At 48.7% G+C, this 25,227-nt stretch overlaps 1 protein-coding gene across 1 annotated transcript in view; it reads right to left on the reverse strand.

The window, feature by feature from the left end:
* The window catches only part of TOX2 (TOX high mobility group box family member 2), a 135,173-nt gene that overhangs the window by 22,337 nt on the left and 87,609 nt on the right, over positions 1-25,227 (reverse strand). The window lies entirely within an intron of this gene.

The raw sequence follows: 25,227 nt of genomic DNA on the forward strand, positions 1-25,227 counted from the left end.
TCACGCACACTCCCACTCAAGCATGCTCAAGTCTCAGGGCCCTTCTCTAGCTCAGTGTGACTTTGCACACACACCCCAGGGGACATTTGGCAATATTTGGGGACACTGCCAGTTACAGCTGGGAGATGCTACTTGTATCTGCTGGTTACCAGGCCAAGGGTACTGCTCAACATCCTACTATGCACCAGACAGCCTCCCACCATGAAGAATGACCCAGCCCAAAATGTCAACAGTGGCAAGGGTGGGAAGCCCTACATATTAGCTGCTCCCTCTGTACAGGATGGTCTTCCCCAGTGAGAGGGTACCTACGCCAGCTCCCTCACCTCCTGCCTATCTTGTTCGGGTCTCCCTCTTCCTATGAGGTCTTCCCTGACCATCCTCCCAAAACCACCCTCTGCCCACCCCCAGCCATCCCAATCACCTTCATGCCACTGTTTTCTTCCTTCCAATGCACTGAGCACCTGTGAACACACCATATGACTCATTTATTATTTTACTGTTTCTTATCTTGCTCCCCCTGCCAGTTCCACACAGGCTCACATCTTCATTGTTCCAGAATAGCACCTGACACATAGCAGGGATTCAGTGAATGTTTGTTGAAGGAATTATCTGTCCCTACTCCTTCCTCTTTCACTTCCTACAACCTCTTGGCCTCGAGGTTGGACAATACCACCTCTTCATGATCTCCCAAGTCCACCCCCTCTTGTCAAGGTTCAGAGCCAGCGATTGTTAATTTTATGTGTCAGCTTGGCTGGGTCAAGGGGTGCCCAGAGAGCCAGTAAAATGTTATTTCTGGGGTGTTCGGAAGGTTGCTTCCAGAAGAGATTAGCATTTGAATTGGCCAATGATTGTAAAAGTCGCTCTCACCAATACAAGTGGGCATCAGCCAATCCACTGAAGACCCTCACATGGAACAAAAGAGAACAAAAAGACAGAGAAAGGGCAAATTCTCTCTCTTCTTGAGCTGGGACATCCATCTTCTCCTGCCCTCAGACACTGGAGCTCCAGGCTCTCGGGCCTTTGGACTTGGACTAAGTCACATCCCACTAGGTTTCCTGGCTTGTAGACAGCATATCATGGGAGTTCTCCGTGTCCGTAACCACAGGAGTCAAGTCCTATAATAAATTTCCTCTTATCTGGATGTCTATATACCCCGTTATTTTCCTCTGGAGAACCCTAACACAGACCCCATTTCTTTTTCCTGAACAATGAAACATCTCTTAATGGGCTGTTTAGGGATCTGTCCAGTAAGAGTTTTGGGGTAACTCCCACATGCCACATGGCACATTCTTGGTTCCTCAAGGGCAGAAATGGAGGCCTGTGATCTGTCACAACCCCAAAGCCCACACGATGACTGCCCCTGAGCCACAGACCCTGAGGCACAAAGAAGGCAGGCACAGCCCCTGTCACTCAGGAAGGACCATCAAGTCCAGTGGAACAGGAAGACAAGTGAGCCAGCCATGTCATGCAGTGTGACACGTGTTATTAACGCACCCACCATTACTGCACTGCGGGCACTCTCACCCACTCAACAAATGCGGTGTGTTCCCTGTGGCCTGTGTTCCTGGGACACAGACTATCCCATGCCTGTCAACTGGGGACGGCTGCACCACAGAGAGGTCCTTTTCAGGCCTACAAGATTCTTCCAGCACATTAATATTTTGTGCCACCAAGGCCCAGCCCCAATGCAGAGGATGCCAACCCAGCTGAGCTCAGCAGGCAATGGAGGGGTCAGCTCCTTCTACGTGTTTCTTTTTGTCCTTTTCTACATAACCCAGCAGTGAAAAGGCATCCTTCTACCCTCTCCCATGAAGCTACCTTCCCAGGTCTTACTGAGAGTTTCTTTTTTCCTGTTTTTTAAACATTTATTTATTTTTGAGAGAGAGATAGAGAGAGGCAGAGAGAGAGGGAGACACAGAATCCGAAGCAGGCTCTAGGCTCTGAGCTGTCAGCATAGAGTCCAACGCGGGGCTTGAACGCATGAATCGCCGAGATCACAACCTGAGCCAAAGTTGGATGCTTTGCTGACTGAGCCACACAGGTGCCCCCTGAGAGTTTCTTTAGTAAGAATTTAACACGTATTTTTTAATTGTACAGGTATCTGAATTAGTATCACTATGATTTTCTGTTAATGCTGTGGTTACCAAGTTACATAGACCTTGAGAGGTTTGCCCTAACCCTGTTTTCCCCACAAGCTCTGTTGATTTTAGGAATTTGCAGGTTTTGTAGAACTGTGTCTCTCATAGAATAGCAGAAACATCTGTATTTACTAAGTATCTGCTATGTGCCAGGCACTGCAGAACACAGATTTCATGGTGAGTAATACAGGCGCGGTCCCTGCCCTATGCAGCTGACGGTCTTGTGGTGGAGACAGGCATCAATCAATTCCACACCCAAATCAGTATGCAGTCACAATGGTGATGAGCACTGAAAGGGAAGCCACAGACCACTGTGAGCTTGTGCAATGCAGGCTGGGGCTATGTAGTGGTCCCAGTTAGAAGGTTAGTGGGGAGGGGGGAGGAGGGCTGGAAAGATGAGCTTAGAAAGCCAGGAAGGGGCCAGGCTGGGTAGGACCTTGAATGCCAGGTGAAGATATTTGGACTTCATCCTGAGGGTCACAAAGAACCCAGAAATATTTTAGGAAGATCAGTGACTTCAATTTTAGAAAGGCCAGCTTGCTTGCTATGTGGCAGGTGGCAGGTGAGAAGTCACATAATCACTACTCAGATTCGGATAATGGAACGTAAGAGATGGCTGTGAGAGATGCCAAGGGCAAATCTGGGATTTGGGACTGGTCATGGTGGGTGGTCCAGGATGACACCAGATCACTAATGATATTCATGGGCTGGTCACATGAGAGAAGAGACGTGTCCAACCAGGTAGGAAGGAGTGGTCAGCTGTGGGCAGGCAGAGCTTGGGCCCAGCATCCAAGTGGGGTTTCCAGGTGGGGATGGTCGACTACATGGTCTGGTATTTAGAGGTGGGGACCAACAGGTACCCAGAGAGAGGCACCCACTCACCATGGGGGAGAATCAGGCCAAGAGGGAGGGGTGTGAGAAGGGGTGTCTGAACAGGAGTTCCAGTCACATTGAGGAAGCAGAACAGGAAGGCATTTCAGGAAGAAAGGAGTGGCCCCTAAATGTCAAGGACGATAGAAGCAGCACGTACCTGATGGATTTGGCAATTTGGAGGCCACCAGGGTCCCGAAGCAGAGCAGTTTTGTAGTTGGGGGGAGGCAGAAGCCAGAGTGAATGGCAGGGGAGGAAATATGACCACGGTTGATGACCCCTCCTGGGAGCTTCACTGGGACCATCAGGAGAGAAACTGGACAGTGGCAGGGTCCAAGGATGACCTTCTACTTAGATGCTAAGGGGAAGCACAGAAATGCCCCCGTGGAGACCTGAACCGCAGAACTGAGGGGCCACAGCACCACTATGCATGCCTCTTGCTGGCCACATGCTCATCTTTGGTCTCAAGTGAGCCTCTTAACAAGCCCTGTGAGGTAGATGCTGCTGTGCCCACTTTACAGATGAGCACGTGGAGTCCCAGAGCAGTAACATCAATTGCTCCCTGATCCCCACCCGAGTCTGCCAGTCTGAGCTCTTTTCACTACTGAGGGCGGAGGGCCACAGCAACAGAGCATCTGAGAGGGAACGGCTCTGTTATCACCACACGGGGAGTCGGCACAGCAGGTCTGTCTTATTTTGACTACAACTGAGCTCTCCTCTGTCTTTGTGAAGAACTGGGGCAGGGGCTGAGTGTCAGGGAGCTACTAGGACTGGGGGTACACTGGGGCCCTGGCAGTGACGAAGCTGGGGGCAGATCACACACGGTGAGGGCTTGGTCCTACAGGCTCTGGAGAGCCTGGGTGGCCATGAGCAGCGGATGGCCCAGCAGGTTTCCTGTTCTCAGGGCAAGAGGCCAGAGATAGGGTCAGGAGGCATCTGGGGCAGACGTCATGGACAGGAGAGAGCTGAGGAGGTGGAGCCAGCGCCCACGGTCAAAGGGAGCTGATAACCACAATGACCTGCCCAGACCGGGAACCCCCCCTCTTCCCGAATTTGATCTTCAGTTCCTATTTCGAAAGGGGCCTGATGCCTGTGCCAGCAGCACTAAGGCTGAGCCACATTCTGCAAGGATGCACTTGGTTATCTGACAGCCAGCCTTTGCCTCTCCATCTGAGCAGCGGGAAGGGTGTATTTTATTTCCTTATCTTGTTGTCTGCCTACCACACTGGAATGGAAGCTCCATGGATCAGGACTGTCAACTGCTCGGGGCTTGAGAGAATGCTTGGTACACAGTAAGGGCCCAATAAAAGGTTCTAGAATGAATGAACAAGTGCATGAGTGAACCCAATGAAATGAAGCTGAGAAATTCCACTGGTCTTGCTCAAAGTCTCACAACTTTAAAGACAGGAGCCAGGGTTTGGGACCAGAAAGGGGCTTGTTTCCTTTCCAGCGATAGCTCCCTGTGGACAGATGCCCCTTTCGAATGACCAGTCCAGCCCCCACCCCCACCCCCACCCCAGGCCACTGCCAGGGACTCTGCCCTTCCCCCATCCTCAGCACCTCCCTCCAGGGATGGGGCAGCTGTGACGCCCTGCTGGCCCAGTGCCATGTGCCTGGCAACCCAGTTTGTCTCTCTAGCCCCTACTCATTCTTCAGGATTTAGCTCAAATGTCACCACCTCCAAGAGGGCTTCAACTGGCTCTCTCACCTAAACCAGGGCCCCCCGTGGACTGCCTCTCACGGCACCTTGTTAGTTTTTTCATTGGCCTTGTCATGGTTGGGATAATACTTTCGCTGCCGGTGTGCATGATTCTGGCTCTGTGCTCCAGCCATGAAGGTGGGGACCGGGTTGCTTTGCTCAGGGTGGTTCCCCCAACGTCTAGCCCCAGGCCTGACACACAGCAGGTACTAAGGAAATGTGGAGGGAATGAGCCAGGTAGGCCTGGGTGCTTCCCAAGCTCCAGACCAGCCCAGTAGACACCCGGCCCCTGAGTGGGAACTGCTTCTGCCCCTCCCCCTCTAACACCAGAGACTCCACGCCTTCGCCTTCCGGGGCTCCTGTTCCTTCAAGCCTTGTCTGCTCCCCAGTGGCAAATCTGCCTCTTTGCCTTTGCTTATGCTGTTCCTCTGTTTCTCCAAGTCTGGAGACTGGCTGAAGTCAGATGGTCCTGGTGTGCTCAGGGTGAGAAGACCTTAACCTGAATGACCTGAATGACCTTGACCAGCCACTTCACCTTCTGGGCTTCCTCAACAGGAGGACTCTAAATGCAGTATAAGCATCACATCTGCATTTCAGAAAGCTACGCTAGCTGCCCCTGTGGGAGTGAACCAGCTCATGAATGAACCAGATGGGGAGAGACAGAGGCAGGGAGACCAGCTCAGAGGCTTCTGAGCCAGCCCAGGCCATGACAGGGGAGGTCTGAGCTGGGATGGGGCAGTAGGCCCAAGGCAGGGGCAGTGGAGGTGGGAGTCACTCAGGAGGTAGGCTCTGCGTGGCTCAGAGATTCCTGGCAGATGGCTGGGACCCACAGGAGAGGGAAGCACAAGGAGAGTGAAGGGTTACTCACCCCTCCTGAACACTGAACATTCTACATTCTGAATTAGCACATGTGCTAATTAAAACCATCTTTCCAAAGAATTTATTATAGGATATTCCAAGCTAATTATAAATTCTCTGTAGCTGATCCTGAGCAGTTTGCTAATGCGGTGTTGAAATCTCTTTGGCCACCCTCGTTTAAATTATTCATCAGGCCCTGCAACAGTTGTGAACTGTAATTTAAACAGTCAGCTCATGAATATTCAATTAACACAACAAACACTGGCGTGTTTTACTGCCTTGCTGCTCAATATTTTGTATCCTCATCCGTGTTTACATGTTTTTATGAACTCTCGAGAAACACGTTGCCTGTTGAAAGTCCCTGGTTAAGCCAAGATTGAAATGCCTGGGAGGGGCTGGAGGCAGGAGGCAAAGCTTCTGATACCCCTTCTCAGAAGAGTTGCAGGTGGTCAAGCTGGAAGGGTCCGAGGAGGGGAGGCCCAGCGAGGGTAAGGACTGGTCCTCAGGTAACAGTGCATCCAAGGCACAGACAGGGCTCAGAGTTCTGGTGCAATTCCCACTGCCACGGCTGCTACAAAGTAATTGGGAAAGGGGGGTAGGGGCATCTGGCTGTGAGACAATGTTAGGAACAGAGGAAGCCTGGCATTCTTTGGTGCCCAGCCTCTTAAAGGCAACAGCCAACTGTTGCCAAAGTGGCTCAGGGACACAGGCTGTTTTAGAATCCAGGCTGGCTCTACCCTTAAAGATCAGAGTTCCTGCCCTTCCAGGACCCGGTCACAGGACTATGTGCCCTTCACTCTGGCATGAGTTTTAGGGCCCCCACAGCCTGTATATAGTTTTGAAGTCGCCACAAATGGCTCCTCATCTATTCTCACATCTCTCCCATGAGGCAGGCACCATGATGACTCCCATTTTTACAGATAAGACTGAGGCTCAGAGGACGAAGCAGTCTGCCTGGGGTAAAGCTCTCTTCTCCTCCCTCTCTGAGACCACACCTTCAGAAAAACACTTCCACAATGCAGGAGGAACCCATCCCAAGACAGTGTTACAGTACAGAAATGTCAGAAAAAGCCCAGATGCCAACAGAACATTGTTTATGTTCACAATGAAACATCCACACAACGGACTGTTATGCAGGCACTAAAAATACGGGCATGACCTAGAATTACGGACATGGAAACACATCCATTAGCTACTCCTACAGAAAATCGTCAGGCCACACAACAGCTCTAACAGAATAGGCTAAAAAGTACAGGAAAAGGCCCCATACTATATCTTGTTTATGTAAATGATATTCATATGATGTTCAAAGATATGACTGAAAAGATACCCAACCAGCAAATAGGTTAATAATAGTTACTTGCGGATAGTACAGTTTAATGACCTTTTATTTCTTCTTTGTATTTGTGTTTAATTTTTCTTTTACAGTGAACATGTGCCATTTTTATAAAAATCAACACAGCTCTGTTTTTGGAAGATGTAGAGGATGTAAGAAGGACTCACTTCAAAATTTATAGGATACAGCCAAAGCCATACTCAGAAAAAATGCACAGCCATAAACTTTTTTATCATTACACAATAAACAAAAGTAAATGAACTAAAGAATCTAAAATGACAAATTTAAACATCTAAAGAAAGGAAGAAGAAGGAATTAATAGACAAAAAAGGGGAGGGGCGTCCAGGTAGCTCAGTCGGTTAAGTGTCTGACTTTGGCTCAGGTCATGATCTCATGGTTTGTGGGTTCAAGCCCCGCGTCTGGCTCTGTACTGACAGCTTGGAGCCTGCTTTGGATTCTGTGTCTCCCTCTCTCTCTGCCCCTCCCCCACTCACACTCTGTCTCTCTGTCAAAAATAAGTAAACATTAAAAAAAAATTTTTTTAAGGGAGAAATGGATACGTTAAGAAAAAAGATAAGTAACAGAATTGAAATGTAACTCTGATGGTTGGTTCTCTAAATAAAATGAGTGAAATTGGATAAACTAGTAACACGGATGAACCTCCCATAAAGAAGAACATGAAAAAAGAGCAAAACTACAATATACAACTTTAGGAATATGAATGGGACATAATTACAGGTACAAAGACTATAAAAATTATAAGACTACTACTAAATGTAATTCAGCGGTAATAGCTGTGTAGATCTTAGTGTAATGAACTATTCATTTTATGAAGATGGTATAGCCTTGATAATGGTTATATAGATTATAGTTATAACCTGTGTTTCAATACAGAAATATGAGAAAGCTCTCTTGTATAAAGAAAACTACAGATCTATTCACTATAAAAAATGTTAAATAAAAACCTTAAGTAAAACAATAGTGCTTTAAATTTAGCCTCATATGAAAAAAATATATGTGTATGTATGTTCAAATATATATGTATACATGAATATCACAACCAAGTAGAATATATTAATCCTGGGGAATCTATGAATAAAATGCATCACCCCAGTATACTAAGGAAGAAAAACCACATGATCATCTCAATTCATACTTAACAGGCATTTGATACATGGAGCGGTCTTGTACAACCAGCTGAAACAAGAAGAAAAGGCCCAAGGACAATTTACACATGGGTCAGTTACCCACATGGGTACCAGCCAAAAAGTGGGCGGGGAACCCCATTTGAGCAACGTACACGGTGGGCCTTGAAAGAGAACAGAGCCGAAAGATGTTCCCCACAGCTGGGGCTGTGAGCCCTGAGTCCTATCACCTACTTTGTGTGGAAGGAGGAGCCCCCCACCGTGACACTAAGTCGATTCTCATTATTCACGGTAGTTAGTTTCTGAATTAGCGAATGTTGAACAGTTGTCTTTCTAGAGGAAAGACAGGGATAGGTTCCTGCAAGCCTCTGGTCACACTGTTTTCATCTGCTGACCCATATATAACCTTATGCGTGTTCCCGTTTTAAAACACCGTATTTGATATTGTTGACTCATTAGGAACTCAAGGCACCATAAGTCATACCTGAACACACCTATTTTCTCCGTGAGGCCTATCTTGAGTTGAGAAGCACCAGACAGCACTTCAGCACTGTGCTTGGGGACCACTTTAAACAGTGAAATAAGCCACAAAATGCAAAAAACGTGGCTCCGCACAGACTGCAGAACAGATTCTTGTATAGAGTATGAGGGCTGAGACTAGAAGGCAGAGCATCTGTTGCCTTGTTCGACCTCAGCTGGGAATGTGCACATGGGGATGACATGAATTTTTTGCTGTTTTGTGCATGTCCACAGATGACTACGAACACCCCGTGAATATTGATTTTGGGGTTATAAAAAATTTTGAGCTAGTAGATGAAGTGGCAAATGGAGAAATCTGCCAATAATGGGGATGGATTATATACAGATTCATAGCAGCAGCTAAGGGCCTGGCTGTCTGGCCAGGGGTCTAGAAGGAAGAGAAATGTGACCTTGGAGGCAAGCTGGTCTCGGGGAGAGGTATATGGATGGAGATACAAGAGTGAGCATGAAGTGTGATCTTTGAATCACGTTTTGCCAACCAGAAGGCATTCATCATAGAAGAAGCACTGAATAATCAAGTGGATGAAATGGCTAAGCCCATTGCCACTAGCCAGCCATTATCATCAACCACCCCCCAATGGCACCAAGCACATGGATCTAATAGCCAAGGTGGCAAAGATGGAGGCTGTTCATGGGCCCAATGACATGAACTCCCCCTTCAGGGTCAATTTAGCTGCTGCTGCCTCTGAATATTCACCCTGTCAACAATAGAGACCAATGCTGAGACCCAACATGGCACCACTCCTTGAGGAGAATGGCCAGCCCTTAGATGCAAGTTTACCACACTGGGCCCCCTCTACCACGCAAGAGCCAGCAGTTAGTCCTCTCAAGGATAGATATTCTGGGCATAGTTTGCCTCTATCAGCAGAACTCCAGCCAGCACTGCTCTCTGAAGACTGACAGAAAGACTCGCCCAGAGGCATGGAATCCCGCATGGCGTACTATGCAACCAGGGGGTCCACTTCAGGGAATGGACCCCTGTCATGGGGGGTCTACTGGCCATATCACAAGTCCCACCAGCCCGAAGCTGGCTCACAGAATGCCTCACAGAATGCTGGAATGACCTTCTAAAGATGCAAAGTGCTAGCCTGAAAACACTGAAGGGATGGGGTCCTGTCTTTCTTCATGTGGTATGTGCATCAGATCTGGGACCTCCGTATGGTTCCATGAAGAATACATGGGTTCAGGAACCAAGGGGAAGAAGCAGAAGTGGCCCTACTCATTATCACTCCAAGAGACTCACTGGGGCATCTTGTGCTTCCTGACAGCAGTTCTGGGTTCTGCTGGGTTGGAGGACCTGGTCTCCCAATGGGGCGTGTTCTTGCCAAAGGACACAGCAGCTATGTCTGCTGTCATAGAAGCCTTTGGGCTTCTTATGTCTAAGGACTGGCAGGTGAGAAGAGGGCTCACCATCAGGGCAGGGGAATCAGTCCTGATGGGCAGGAGGAACAAGGGTGGCTGTGACCCAGTGGGGGCAGGGAGTGTAATACACATGTAACCCAGGGGACCCACCTGGATGCGTCCTGCCACCCCCTTTCCCATTGCAACTGTGAAGGGACAGGTGTGACAAACTTGAACAAGTGCCAAAGACTCAGACTTTTCCAGAGCCCGTAAGACACATAAGCCACCAGCTCCATCAAGGTGATAGCTGAGGGAGAGGGAAACTGTCATTTGTTCCACTAAGTGTCCTTCGGGAAAAGGGGCCCAGGGAACCATGGATCAGATCTGTGTGGCACAAGGGGTGGATTGTGGCGGGCCATGGAAACGCACTGGTCAGCCCTTCTGCTTCGGGAATCGCAATGCTGAGAGCCCCAGCCACTGCTCCTCTGGCTCCACGAACGTGCTCTCACCAGGGCCACCCCCAGTCAATGGCTAAGCACACTGGGGATACCAAGGCAGGACCGTCTGGTGAGACAAGGAGCTCCTCCAGTGAGCGACTTTGGTTTGGGGACCCCCCACTGGCCTGGCCAAACCTTTCTGGGAACTGCACACTGTCCAAGACTCTTCATACTCAAGCCTCCTCCTTCCTCCCCTCTTTCTGCAGGCATCAGGCCTGCATTGTGGTCTGAAATTCCCCCCACCTCCCACCATCTCTTTCTCCCTCTCAATAAATCTCTTACCTGCCTAATCCTGTCTAGTGCTGCTTCTTGGTGGATTCAAACAAATGCAACCAGAATCCCTCTTTGAGAGAAAACTGTACTTAACTTGTATTGAGAAACACACCATGACCTGCTTAGGGTAGAGGGTGTCCCCAAAGATGCTCATTTCAAATGAAAGGGGCCCTAAACTAACTTCTAAGGAAGTCAGGTGCTAGTAATGGAGGAACCTTCATTCAGCTGACCTCAGAGGATCTGTAGACCTTGGGAGAGATGCAGAGGCTAAGGGGAACACAGCGGGAGACAGAACAGAGGGGAGCCTGACACTGAACTTGCCATGTGGGCAGGGATAAGAGAGAGAGGTCATCACAGTGTCAGTGTGGCCAAAAAGGGGACTTGGCAGCATAGACATGTGCAGCTGTCTGTGGTGGGTGCCCCCCCCGCCGTCACACCCCCAGGCAGCCGACTTTGTCCACCAATACTTGGGCAGGTGGATTTCTTGGGTTCCAGAAAGGATACAGAGTTCTCCGTGTGGGTTGGCGGGGAAGAAAAACAGAGGCAGCTCATCACAAAGTGCTTAGAGACTAATATCATTGTTATGGCTACCATGCTGAGCATTTTATAAGCATGATAGCATTTAATTATCAAAACAACTCCATACGGTAAGAATTATTAACATATCCACTTTACACATTAGAAAACTAAAGTTCAGAGGGGGTGGGTAGCTTGCTCAACACAGCAAGCAGCTGGAAGAACTCAGGTTTAAATCCATTTCCCTTGAGGTCTAAAGCCAGTGATATCAATTCTGGCAAAGTGCTGATCCCCTTCCAGCATGGCAGTGGGCACAGAGACATGATGTGAGTGTCTAGGCCAAGGGGCCACAGCAGAGGCTAAGCCCCTATTCCCAGAAGATAGTTTTGTCTCCAGTATCATTGACTGGCCACTGGTCACCTGCACCGTGAACACCTTCTTGGGTGGCAGGCTTCCACCATATGCTGGGGACACAGTGAGCCTGTTTTCTACTCCTTTTAGGGTTATGGGAAGATACAGTTCCAATTTAGTATGACCAAAGTCACAATGGTGAGGACATGCAGAGAAGGGTACAGCCAATTTGCTGGCTGGAATTCTGCTTCTCCTTAGCAGGCACACAGCAAGTAAGAATATGTCAAGTTCACAAGGCAGGTGAAAGGGAACAAGGAGGAGGGGTCTTATGTGCAAAGGCATAGGGGCCCAAGGTCTGGGGTTCCCAAGGGAGAGGAAGAGTCCTGCGGGATGGGGGAGTGACCATTTTGGCTGATGCACTGGGCCCTGGATGTCCGGTGGGGGCCCTACACTTTGTCACCTTTGGCCAAGGCCCCATTCTTCTTGTCCAGCTGCTGCCAGTGCTGCAGGTGTCTAGCTTGAGTCTGTTTGTCTGACTCCCCACACTCCATCCTTTCATGGTCTCCAAGAACAGGCTCCACTGATTGCCCCACACCTGGTACACAGGCACAGTCCCCCATAAGCAGCTGGCAGAACCCTCCCTCCCAGTCGTACAGAGGTCCCGGTGACCTCCCCTGCCCTGAGTTTCCCTTATTTTCCCTACTGCCTTTTGTTTCTAATTCTGGGCCACTCCTGGTGCACAATTACCCATTAACCTCACAAGGATAAGACAGTCTACAATCTAAGGAGAGCTGGCCTGGAGTCCTTCAGATCCTAGGCTGGGTGGGGATGGTCCTCATGCCCAAGGGTCTGTTTCAAGGCCTGTGCCAATGGGAGGCATAAGGTGATGAGAAGAGTCTGGAGCCACTGGCAGAGGTGTGGATTCTCTGGTTTCTCTGGGGGATAAGGTTTGCAACTGTCTCCAGCGTGATAAAATCCTCAAGGCAAACTAACATATGAGTGACGGTTCTGTGTACCCTAAAAACATGCAGAACCTGGGCCCCTGCTGAGGATGGTGGCAATCCAGTGGCGCTCAGCAGGATCAGAATCCCCCGGAGGGCTGGTGAAACACAGGTTGAGGGTCTAGGGTGGGGCCTGAGAGTCTGCACCTGTAACACATTCCCAGGTGATGTTGATCCTACCAGGAACTCATTTTAGAAACAGATGCTGCCCGAGCCCCCACCAGATGGATTCCTGGGTGTGCCAGCTGTCAAAGGTTCGCAGTTGCCCTCTTCTCTCAGAACTGTCCTTGATCAGCAGGAGTCGTCTTGCCTAGGAAGCTCTGCACAAGTCCCACCCCCATCCTAGCCTGTGACCAATGACTGACTCACACCTCACCCCAAGGGCACAAATGCTGGCAACTCTGTGGTCTGATTCACGCTTGAGAGTTCCCTGTGGGACCAGGCGGACCTCCCTCTAATGCGGATCTGGACAGCACCTACCATTCACTCCTCACAACAACCCCATCAGGAAACTGTGGCCCAGACAGGTCAAGTGGCCTGGTTGAGGTCACACAACTGGTTACACGTGCAGATGTCTGACCCCAGAGCACTCTCTCCCAAGCCCCTAGGCTCCTTGACCTGTGGCTCTGACCCGCAACTCCAGTGACAACAACCCCTTGCAGGGCCCATGCAGGACACATTTCAGAGATGCTCTCTATACCTACATCCTCTCTCCTCGACTCCCTGTGGCAATGTGGGGTTTGCCCACTCAACATATGAAGAATGTGAGGCCGGGAGGAAAGTGGCTGGCCTTACGTAATCCATTAGTGGTGGCAGAGGTAGGACGGGAACCCGGGTTTCCTCACCCTAGGTCTCTCGTCAGTTTCTGGGGTGACAGGAAAAACTGACAATGGCTTATTCGGGAGAGACTCCTCAAGGCTCCAGCATCCCAGGCCCATGGCTCCATGTGACAGGCTCAGCCCAATGACAGGCTCCAACTACTCACCCCAAAGTTCCTTTCCTTTGACCTTGCTACCAAGAGTTTGGAGAAGAGCCCTGGGGGCCATTTTTGTCCCTCCTACTAGCTCTGTCTCAGGTGACAGCTCTGACCACCCCTCCCTGGCTGGACTGACAGGGGTGAGAGTCCTGCCCAGTTCAGAGGTGCAGGGTGGGGGCTGGGGGCTGGGGTCAGGAATGCTTCTGTACAATGTTGAGGGCACAAGATACTTGGGGTCAAGAGAACAAGGTTCCCATCATGCCTCCTCCACTTCCTGGCTGTGTGTCTTCAGACAAGCCACTTGCCTTCAGAGTCTCAGGTACACATCTGTAAAATGAGGATAATTCCATCTCCCGCCAAGGTTAGATGAGACAAGGTGGATTTTACTGTGAGATGGAATAAGCTATTGGGACCCCATCTGGCTTCCTCGCCACCTATGACGTAGGCAGCGCTCCACAGTTTGTGACACCGTTTACACAGGCAGCATTTGCTGTTCTTCATTCATTCAGTCAGTCCACAAACCCATATGAGACACTGCTGCAACCCACACATAAAGCTAAGCACCAGAAGCATTTTATTAACACATTTGACCCTAACCACCACCCTGTTGGGTAAATAGCATCAGCTCCACCCTACTTGAGGCTCAGAGAGGGAGAATAATGCCCCCAGACCACCCAACAGGGCAGAACAGGGACCTTGGGACTCCAGGCTCCCATGATGCACTATTGCTTGGACACCAGGAGGCAGCATCACAGCCGCGGCCACAGCCCATCCCCACTGGTGAGCGGAAATCTCCCACGGACACTCCTCGAGGTGCTCTTGGCCCCTCGGCTTCAATAGAGCACCGACACTCTCCTCTGGAGCCTTAATATTTAGATGAGTTTTATTTGTCTTGCTGCCTTTTCTAAAGACTCTGAGTTCTAAATGGACAAAGCCACAAGACGAGAGAAAGAGCGCAGGAGACTGACTTTTTATTATCCAGCCGGAGCAGGGGGAAAATGACTCCAATAGATCTCAAGTTTTATGTGCTCCAGACACTCTGCGGAGCCGGAGATGGCTTCTGAGCAATGCCGACGGTACATTAAAAGCTCATTTTCCCAAACATGGTACTGAATATGCACTCGGAGGAAAGGGCCATTATGCCGGGTAATGCTGCAGCTGCGGCTGACGGATGCTGCTGGGACTTTCCCTGAACTCTCCCTCACGACTTGGAGCAGGTCTCAGGGCGAGAGGTAGTCTGCCAAGCTTGGCATTTTGCCCAGAATGGAAGTTAAATGTCTGGCCCTGGCACTGTTTGCGGCCAGAGGGTCATGGCTCCAATTAGGAGCCCGGCAGGGGGTGGAAAGGGTGGGCACCAGAGGCTACCTGGGCAATCATAAGACATCACAAACTGTTTTGCGAATCCCGGCAGAAATGGTGGTGACTGGGTCTGAACAAGGAAGTTTGGACAGGTGTGAAATTTCCTTTTCCCAGGCTTCTGCTGCTTTTCTCCGGCCCCTGAGGCCCACCTCCAAGGCCACCTCTTCCAGGAAGACTTCTCTGCTACTACTCTCCTCTGAACTCCTCGGGATTCATGTGTTCCTTGTTCCAAGCTAGCATTTCATACTTCACGCTGTGCTTACTTATGAACATGAATGGCCTGGCTCAGAGTCGAATAGATGAAGTGGGTCTCAGTCCTGACTGGCTCACTCCCTTGCTCATTCTTCATTCACTCACTCATCTGAAGGGTATTCAGGTTAGATACTAGAATACCCAGGAGTCAGCCTGCCAGGGTTCAAATCTTGGGGCCACCATTGAGAGTTGTGTGGCGAAGTGATTTGCCTCTCTAAGCCTCTGCTTTTTCATCTGTAAAGGAGCAACAATAAGAATACCTCCTTCTTGGGGTGAAGGACCAAATGAGATGACAAATATAAAGGGCTTAAGTGGGTGCCAGGCACATATAAGTGCTAAATAAATGTTAGCAGACTACAGTTAGAGGTAATTCAGCCACTCGTTTAGGAAAAGTTTGCCAACAGGATATGGGGTCCAACAAGATGTGGTCCTCGCTCTCCAAAGGCCAAGATAAGGAAACTGTGACCACAGTGAACGTGGACAACAGTGCTCTGAGGGGCTGGCCACCAGGGTTCTGTTCTTGGAGACACTCTGCCTCAGAAAGCTGCCAGCTGCTGCCTGGGAAGCGGGTTATAAGCCTAAAGTGAGAGCTGTAGAGAGAGCCAGGTGGACACCAACCTAAAATCATGGCTGCTGTTACCTGGCCCCTCCTCCACGTTATGAGCCCCCCAGGGCATCTTTGAGTCCTCCGTGGCTTAGGTACCAACAGCTCTGCAGGCAACACCCATTCACCTGTACACAGCCAGAAGGGTGCAGAGAGCACTGAGTTTGGAGCCAGAGGCGCAGGTTCAAGTTCTCGCTCCCCCTTTCTTCTCACTGCATGACCTCGGACAAGCCATCTCTCTTCTCCCATTCATTCAGTCAATTAACAGATGTTGAGGGTTCTCCGCTAAGGTAGGCCCTTTGCCAGATGCCGGTGCCAGAGGAAGGCCTAAGCACAGACCCAGCCTTCAGGCCGTCCCAGGCTGGTAGCACAGACAGCTGCCTGTATCCATGAACTCAGACTGATCTCACCTTTATTTAAACTTTTCATATACTGCTCATCATAGTTTTTTGTGGTAATTTTGATTTTAAAAAATACTGCAGTAAGATACTGTTTATCTTGATCACTGAGTTTTTTGGCCCTCTCTTAAATTTTTAGATGGAGGCAAATGCCCCACTCTCCTCGCCCTACTCCCAGCCCAGAGGGTCCAGACAGCCTCAGAGAGAAGATGACTTCTGAGCTGGGTCCTAGCACAGGAAAAGGAGTTGAGCAGGTTGACAGGGTGGAAGAGCCTTCCAAACAGAAGAAACAGCATGCAGTGGTCCTCAACAAGGTTGATTTTATGCCCCGGGGGACATTTGGCACCCACTGGAGGCATTTTTTATTGTGATTTTGACTGACAGAGAGCTCCCAGAGGCCAGGAATAGTGGGTGGAGGCCAGGGACACTGCTGGACATCCTACAAGGCACAGGGAAGCCCCCACCACAGAGAGCCTTCTTGCCCCAGGTGTCAGTGGTGCTAGGTTGAGAAACCCAGTGCTAATGAATGGACATGTGAGACATCGTGGCATCATGCTACCTTGGGCTAGTTGCTTGGCCTCTCTATGTCTCAGTTTCTGCAGCTGAAAAATAGGGGTAATAACGGGTTGCTGGGAGGAAGCAATGGGACCAATCTGTACACAGCAGGTATTCAATAAATGCTTAAGCCCCCACCTTTTCCCCTTTGAACACATCTCAAACTTTAGAGCAAACAGTTCTCAGAGAGACAGCACCCCCAGGTTCCAAAGGAAACTGGGACACAGAAAAGAACACATTCTGTTCTTTTCCGACCTTTCTTTTAGTGAAAACCACAAGTCTTATCTCTCAACCAACGGGAGTCTGCTCGCAGAGAACTAGCCTGTGTGTTGGCTTATCACTGGCCTGAGTTTTCACAGGGAGTGAATTTTTATGACCGAGTTATAAACCTTTGCAAAAACCATTTTTAAACTAAAAAACGCTGACAGGTTCTTAACTACTATAGCTGCTAAATTAAGCATGAGGGATGGGGTGGGCGGGGGGAGAGCGCAAAAGGAAAACAAAAGTGCCCTAAAAGAGTTAGTGGAGGTAAAATAATGTTCATTAAAAATAGAAAAACAAACACACAAAAAAATCTTTTGTGTTCAACTTCACACTCGTACATCATAATGTTCCAGTAAAAGGCCATTTCCCCCTGAGATAATAAAAGAATTGAATTTTTCCTTATCGGTCATCTATTTTTCTAGCTGAAGCTATTACTCCCGCTCTGGGGTTGCTAGGCAACAAGAAATATTAATAGCAGCTTTTATTAGCTTAGCTTTTGCAGCCGAGTACCAGAATGAGAAAATGGGAAACATAAATGTGTTACATAAATCTTTCAACCTTTCAGAGCTGGTGTTAGTCTCTGTTTTCATAATGATTTATTGAAGTGATGGTTCATTTATGAGAAAAAGGAGTGCAGGATAAGAAAACGGAGCAGTCCCCTGCAGGAGTGTTTGAAAATAAATAATTATAGCAGGAGAGCAAAAGCTGTTTAAAGCCATTTTTCTGAGTTTTATAAAATGTAAAAAGACATATTTCTTTTGCTTACTGCCTCTGAAAAACAGGGGGCGGGAGTCTCATCCACACTCTGCTGAATATAAAGAAACCTCTGGGCGTCTGGTTACCCCCACTTATGGATCCTCAGAGGCCCATTTCAGAGACCAGCACCCCCATTCCCACCCCCCGAGGGGAATTAGACAAAAACATGGCACCCAGGAAAAACCCAAGCTGGGGTATCCCTGTGAGCCCCTTGTTTTTACTGAGATGGATGCTGCTCCCCGTCAAGCATCCCAGAAAAGTTGGGTTTAGGGTCCTCGCCTTCTTTTTTCTGTCTTTATTTTTATTTCTTTTAGAGACAGAGTGTGAGTGAGGGAGAGGGGCAGAGGGAGAGAGAGAATCCCAAGCAGACTCCATGCTCAGTGTGGAGCTGGATGCAGGGCTTTGATCCCATGACCCTGGGATCATGACCTGAGCCAAAATCAAGAGTTAGACACCCAGCCGACTGAGCCATTCAGGCTAGGGGCCCTGCCTTCTTGGCAGGTAGTGGGACTGTCAATTTGCAGTTGCTTTTAAGCTCTGAGCCCCAACTGAGGTCCCAGTGGAGGTAACATGCTTTCCTCCAGCCCGCTCTTGAGCTGGGGCCCTCTCCCTACCCACTCCACCTGAGCTTCTGACCTGCCTTTCCCAACACCCAACCCTGGGCCCGGCCCCCTGCAGGTGAGCCAGCCTGACTAGTTACTGCCCCAACAAAGCCGACCCCCTAACAGCTCAGGCTGGACAGAGACGAGGCTGAAGCCACCCAAACTCCACCAGCAAAATTAATAGAGTAGCTCACATTTATTATGAATGCCCAATGTGTGCCAGGCACTGAGCTGAGCACTTTTCCTACATCTGATCATTAAATCTTCACAAGTATCCTACAAGGCAAGTAACATTTCCTCCATTTTACAGATGAGGAAACTGAGCCTCGTAGAGGATTAACCTCTTGGTCTGAGTTGCAGGGTAAAAGGTAACAAATAGTGAAGCTGGGTTTTGAACTTGGGTCAACTTAACTCCAGAGCCCATGCTCCTAACTAGTAGGTGATACTAAACGTCAAGAAAACAAAAGCACATAAGCCAAACAAAACACTATCACACAGATTTCAAAAACAGCCACAAATTCCTGCCCTCCCTGCATCCACACCTTTCTGCAGTGTGACACTGATATTTCTCCCTTCAAGAAGAGGGGCCGATTTCTTCACTCCTGGAATCTAGGCATGGCCATATGCCTTGCTGTGGCCAGTGGGACATCAGCAAACGTGATGCAAGCGGAGGTTTGAAACTGACTCGGGGCACCTCGGTGGCTCAGTTGGTTAAGAGTCTGACTTTGGCTCAGGTCATGATCTTGAGCTACGTGAGTTCGAGCCCTGCATCGGGCTCTGTGCTGACAGCTCAGAGCCTGGAGCCTGCTTTGGATTCCGTGTCTCCCTCTCTCTCTGCCCCTCCCCTACTTGCACTCTGTATGTCTCTCTCTCAAAAATAAATAAACATTAAAAAAGAAAAAAAAAAAGAAATGTAGTTGCACCTGGGGCCTGTCCTTCCTTGATGCTGTTGGGAACCCTGTGGCCATTGCCATGTAAACAGGCCCGGCCTATGGGATGAGAGACCACTGGCCCCAGCTGGTATCAGGCCAACTGCCAGGATGTGAACAAGGTAGCCCTAGACCAGGCCGTCCCAGCCAAGCTGTACCCTGGCCCCAGGAATCAGACAAGCTAGTCCAGATAACAGACCTATCGACCCACAGAATCACAAGAAATAGTAAAAGTTCATTGTTTGCTTCAAGTTTGTTACATAGCAAAAACTAACTGATACAATCATAAGCCAAAACAAACAAAAAAATAAATTAAATGCATTAAGGGCAACAAAATGAATAGTCTGATTGGTGGTCTTTACTGCCCACTGTGGCTCAGTAATCCAGACAAGGGGGGGGGGCGGTGTCTTTGGTCCTTTTTTCTCAGACTGAGGAGGGGAATCCCCTGCATCTCAGCTTGTGAGAATCAAATAGAGGTAGACCAAATCTCCTGGGGGAGGAGGAATAAGGCAGGGAAGGGAGGATAGAGAGAGAGGAGATTGGAGGGGAAGAGCAGAGAACAGGAAGAGAAGGCTATAGATGTTAGGACGTATATCAAGGACCTCCCAGAGTCAATACAGACTTTGCCCCAGTCCCCAGGCCCTAACCCAGAGCTGCAGGCTCTCTCATGGGAACCACCTCTAAACAAGGGGGAGAAGTGGAAACTAAGAATGCCCAGCTCCCTCCCCAGCAGCCTACCCCAGTATACTAGTCTGGAAAGACCTTTCACTTGGCATGGGGTCCCTGAACCATGGCCCCTAGCCCACTCTGTGTGGGAGAAGGACCAGTCCTACCAAGATGCTTTGGGACAGGGACATAAACACAAAGTATCTAAAACTACCAGTCTAGCACCCAGGATTTTAATCCAAGTTGGTAAGATCTGAGGCTCCTGGGCCAGTGACATGTGTGGTGGTGGTAGTGGAGGGTCTATACAACTTCAAACCCATATACTTGTTCAATGTGTCCTAGCGGACAGAGCAATTATTCCCATTTTCCTGTTGGTGAGTTCACCAGAGCTGGAATCTCAATCCCCATTCAATAGATGGGAAAACTGAGGTTGGGAGAGACAGTAATTGTCAAAGGCCCCAGAAACAGTAAACAACAGTCAACTCTGGAAGAGAACGCTTGAATGACACTTGTATGCCACGCCTGTGCTGAGGACCAAGACTGGACCACTCAGCTCCAGTGACCCCCAGGGCTCGGCTTAGGGAAACCCCACATTTCCCAAATCACCAGAACCCACGGCTGGGGCGGGGACAACTTTGCCAGAACTCATTTTCCATCAGACCCATCTCCACCCACTCAAGACTCTCCCACAACTCTCTCTGGTCTCACAGAAGGTGCAGGTTCCCCGGGACTTGTCTGGCAGCATCTAGCATTGGCCCTTCCCAGGAGAATTCCCCTCCTGGGTGTGCCAGGACCGTAAGCTTGAACATTTCCCAAGGACGACTCCAAAATAAATTATTTCAGACTTAACAGAGGCCGCTTAATAAATTCCACTCTTCCAGTTTCTTTGGGTATTTTAGAAACTGATTTATACATACAATATCTCTCTCAAAATGAGACAATCAACACAGGATAAAATTATTGAGTTATGAAAATAGGGGTCAGATGGAGGTGCAGTGCTTTAAATTAAACCGGCAAAATGTATCTTTCATACTAAATTGACTCTTTTTGTCTTGGAAATGAATGTTTAATCAGTTAAGACGCTGAAGTCGAGTGAGAAGCTTTAAGCATATTTAATTTTGTAAAAGGGGCCCAATTCCAATACTGCACAGGATTCCTGCCAGTAGCCATACCTTAAAAGCGGAAAAGCCGGCGGCCATGCACATCAGGAGGCCACCAGGCCAGGGTGGGGGACCAGAAGGAATCGGTGGCCTCTGGACCAGAGCCAAAAGGGCTGGGCATAAACGAGATGGCTGTCAAACGCTCTGGCCTCAACCACATCTCCAGGAACATCCTTGATGCATCTCAACCTGTCCAAATAGCATCTGTGACCTCCTGCCCATCGGAACACCTGTGCCGCCTACGGCCCTGCAGCCCAGCTGCTCCATCTCTCAGGCACCTGGTGAAACTGAGAGGTGCATGGGAGCAGACAGAGCTGGGCTGGAATTCTGGCTTTGTTTCTCAACAACTGTGTGACATTCATTCATTCATTCATTCATTCATTCATTTATTCATACAGTGTTTGTAGAAGCTGCTATATGTCAGCTCATCACTTCCTAAAGGTGCCTCTTCTGGGCACACATAGCAGAAACAGAGTCTTCACCTGTCTCTCTACCTGCTCCAGGAGTTCCTCAAGGGCATCTTGTAGGGGCGGCTGGGTGGCTCTGTTGCTTGAGCATCTGACTCTTGGTTTCTGCTGTCACGATCTCACGGTTCATGGGCTCGAGCCCTGTGTTGGGCTCTGTGCTGCCAGCATGGAGCCTGTTTGAGATTCTCTCTCTCTCTCTCTCTCTCTCTCTCTCTCTCTCTCTCTCTCTGCTCCTCCCCTACTCATGCTCTCTCTCTCAAAATAAATAATAAACATATATTTACATATATGTTTATACCTATGTTTATGCATATATTTACATATATAAACATATATATTTACATATATACATATGTGTACATATGTAATATGTAATATATATACATATGTAACATACATATATATTACATATAGTATTTACATATATTTACATACATTATATATGTGTGTGCATAAAGGGCATCTTGTAGACCCAGGGCTCAGACAATGCCTGGTGCTTAGTAGGCTCTCAATAAAGGCTGCTGCATGGTCGATCACCATACCACAGGCTGAAAACAGCTCCCTAAAAATGTCAGGTCCTAATCCCTGGAAGGTGTATTTGGGAAAAAATCTGCAGGTGTGATTAAGGTAAAGCTCTTGAGATGGAGGGATTATCCTAGATTATTCCTAAATGCTATCACAAGTGTCCTTATGAGAAAGGCAGTGGAGACTATACTGACATAAGAGAAGGCCATGTGAAGACAGGCCAGAGGTTCGAGTGTTGTGGCCACAAGCCAAGGATGGCCAGCAACCTTCAGAAGCAAGAAGCAGCACGGGATGGAATCTCCCCAGAGCTTCCGGAGGAAACTCACCCCTCCAGACACCTTGAGGTTGGCCCAGTGACACTGATTTCAACCTGTAGCCTCCAGAGCTCTGAGAGAATCACTTTCTGGTTGTTTTAAGCCATCATGTTGGTGACAATTTGTTAGAGCAGCCACAGGAAACCAATACAATCACCTGCCTGCTCCAAGCCTCCGTTTCCTTATTGTAATGCGGCACTCGGTTCTTGGGAGCAGTGTGTGAGCAGTTTGTAAAGCCCTCTGCACCATGCTTGACACCTAGCAGGTGGCGAAGCAAATTCCAGCCCCACCCTCAGTGTGCACGTCCATATGCACACAGACACACACCTGCGTCCTACAGCTCAGACAAATTTTAAAAACTTGTCTCTAAGGGCGCCTTGTCTCTCTTCACCAGACAGTCCCGACAGATGGACCTGTGCTTGCCCGGTTTCTCATTTGCTCCGGTAGCCCTCCCCTGGATAAGAAAGTTTAGCTTATCTTTCATTACATAACAAGGGAATATAAAACTCAGCAAACGCTTGAAAACTAATGAAAGAATTCAAGCTATCTGAATTTGTGAAGCATCTTTAACATGAGCTAGTTTTAAAGAAATATGGAAAATGACTCAAAGTGTCTATTTGGAACGAGCCCAACCAAAACCTATCCTAGGAGGAAGGATCAGAAGATCATTTTTGATTAACAGACAGCATTCTTTGTAATTATCAGAGCTACTGTAATCAGGTGGCCCTACAAAAGTACCTGAGAGTATCTGCAATCTGTTCCTTTAGGTAAGGGAGGTTCACGGAAAACATTGCCATTTGGTTCCGGTGGGAATTCATTGTTATTACTACTACTACTACTACTAAATATTCCCTGATCGCTTGCTCTCTGCCAGGCATTTGCTAAGACTGCACACATTATCTCAGATACACTTCACTGCAGTCTTAAGGTGGGTACTGTTATGATTCCAAGAGAAGGGAATGAAGCTCGGGAGGTGGAGCCAGGATCTAAGGCAGGTCTGTGAGACTCTGGAGCCCACACGCTAGCCACCAACCCACTGTCTCCCCTGTCCACCACACCAGAGGCCCGCAGCACTGCGGCCCAGGACTACAGCCATACTCACCCCTGCATTCACAGCCCTTCCCAGGGCACATGCCAGAGGCGTCTGCGGGCCCTGCCCTTGCTTGTGTTACCATAATTCCCCAAAAGAGATGGTCTGGAGTAGTGATGCCTTGTGAGCAATTAGCCGCGCAGGCAGCTAAGGCACAGCATTCTAAAAAAGTGGAATTAAAAGCATATGGCTCTGGCATCCTGAGGTCTCTTAGAGAAGAGGAAACCAAGGACCTGCATTATTGATGGGCCCCAGAGAAAAGCATTCCTCAAAAAATGGAGGATCCACTTCCACTGAGCACTTGAGTCAGACCCTGAACGTTACAAGATGTGGAGCTTGAGTTGGCTGCCTCCCTCTCCCCTCTGCCTCTCCCTCCTTTTACTTCTCACCTGGATTCAAAGAAGAAAAAAATGTGATGTAGTTTACAACAATACATAGAGGATACCAGCTTTTTTTTTTTTTTTAAGCAAGAAGATTTGGTGATAATAAGAGTAAGGAATAAATAAAACACAGTCAAGATTGTTAGAATACACACTGCATGCCCAAAGGTCCTGGGCATCAGCTAGAATTGGGCCAAACACGTGGCTGTGGCCTCTGAGTATCCCCTGCAGAGACGAAAGTGATCCACCCAATACCAAGTGATTTTGATAGGAAATCAACTATGAAGTCCCTTCTCCTCTGCCACTGGTGAGTTTGTGACCCAAGCTGACAATATCGAAGATTGTTCCTCCTGGACACAATGGTTGGTCCAGCCATGCTCCATCGTGGTCCCTCCCACCTCCCTCCAGAAGACCCAGACTGCCACTTGCCAGAGATGTCAGGGAAGATGTTGGTTACCAGCAGCCACCATGCCTGCTGCGTGTAAATGGGCATAGGATAGGGACCTAATGACACTACTAGGGTTTCTGGATCCAGCCATGCCTGAAACCCCATGTCCGCCCCTGGATATTTCAGACTTTTTTGCTCAAGCTAGTTTGAGATTGGTCCCTGTCACTTAGAAATGAACTTAAGAGTTGTGACTAGTATATAATATTAACTGTGAAGGAAAAAGCAGAAACCAAACAGGAATCATAGTTACTCAGGAGAAGTACTACAATTCCCTTAAGGGTCTTTTTCTATTATACAAGCAATGCTGTGCTAGTTTTCTATAGATCTTGATTGTTCAAATCCACCATTATGCTAAGAAATCATACATTTCCTTATCATGGGATTCAGGACCCTTGTGGTCCAGGCCCTGCTAGCTCTTTCACCTCCTCTTTTTCTCTTGCTCCAAGTCCTTTCTCTCCAGCCCTATAAAGAAAATGAACCACATGCTGTCTCCAAGCATGACGCGAGCCCTCCCGCCTGTTACTTTTGTACATGCTGTTCTCCCAACCTGGAAACTACTTTCCTGCCCTAGTCTGCCTGCCGCATTTCTACTTATCCTGAAAACTTTAACTCAGGAACCACCCTCCTCCCTGGTAGTTTAAACAAGATACAAAATACAATTTTTTTAAATTTTTGTTAACATTTATTCGTTTTTTGAGAGACAGAGAGAGACAGAGCGTGAGCGGGAAAGGGGCAGAGAGAGAGAGGCAGACACAGAATCTGAAGCAAGCTCCAGTCTCTCAACTGACAGCACAGAGGCGGACGCGGGGCTTGAACCCACAAACTGTGAGATCATGACCTGAGCCGAAATCAGACGCTTAACCGAGCCACCCAGGCGCCCCCAAAATACAATTATATTAAAACTATTATGATTCTAT

This window comes from Lynx rufus, unplaced genomic scaffold (genome assembly GCF_022079265.1).
Source record: "Lynx rufus isolate CCGP_SWC_20201006 ecotype Redwood Valley unplaced genomic scaffold, mLynRuf1.p SCAF_8, whole genome shotgun sequence".
Lineage (NCBI taxonomy): Eukaryota > Metazoa > Chordata > Mammalia > Carnivora > Felidae > Lynx > Lynx rufus.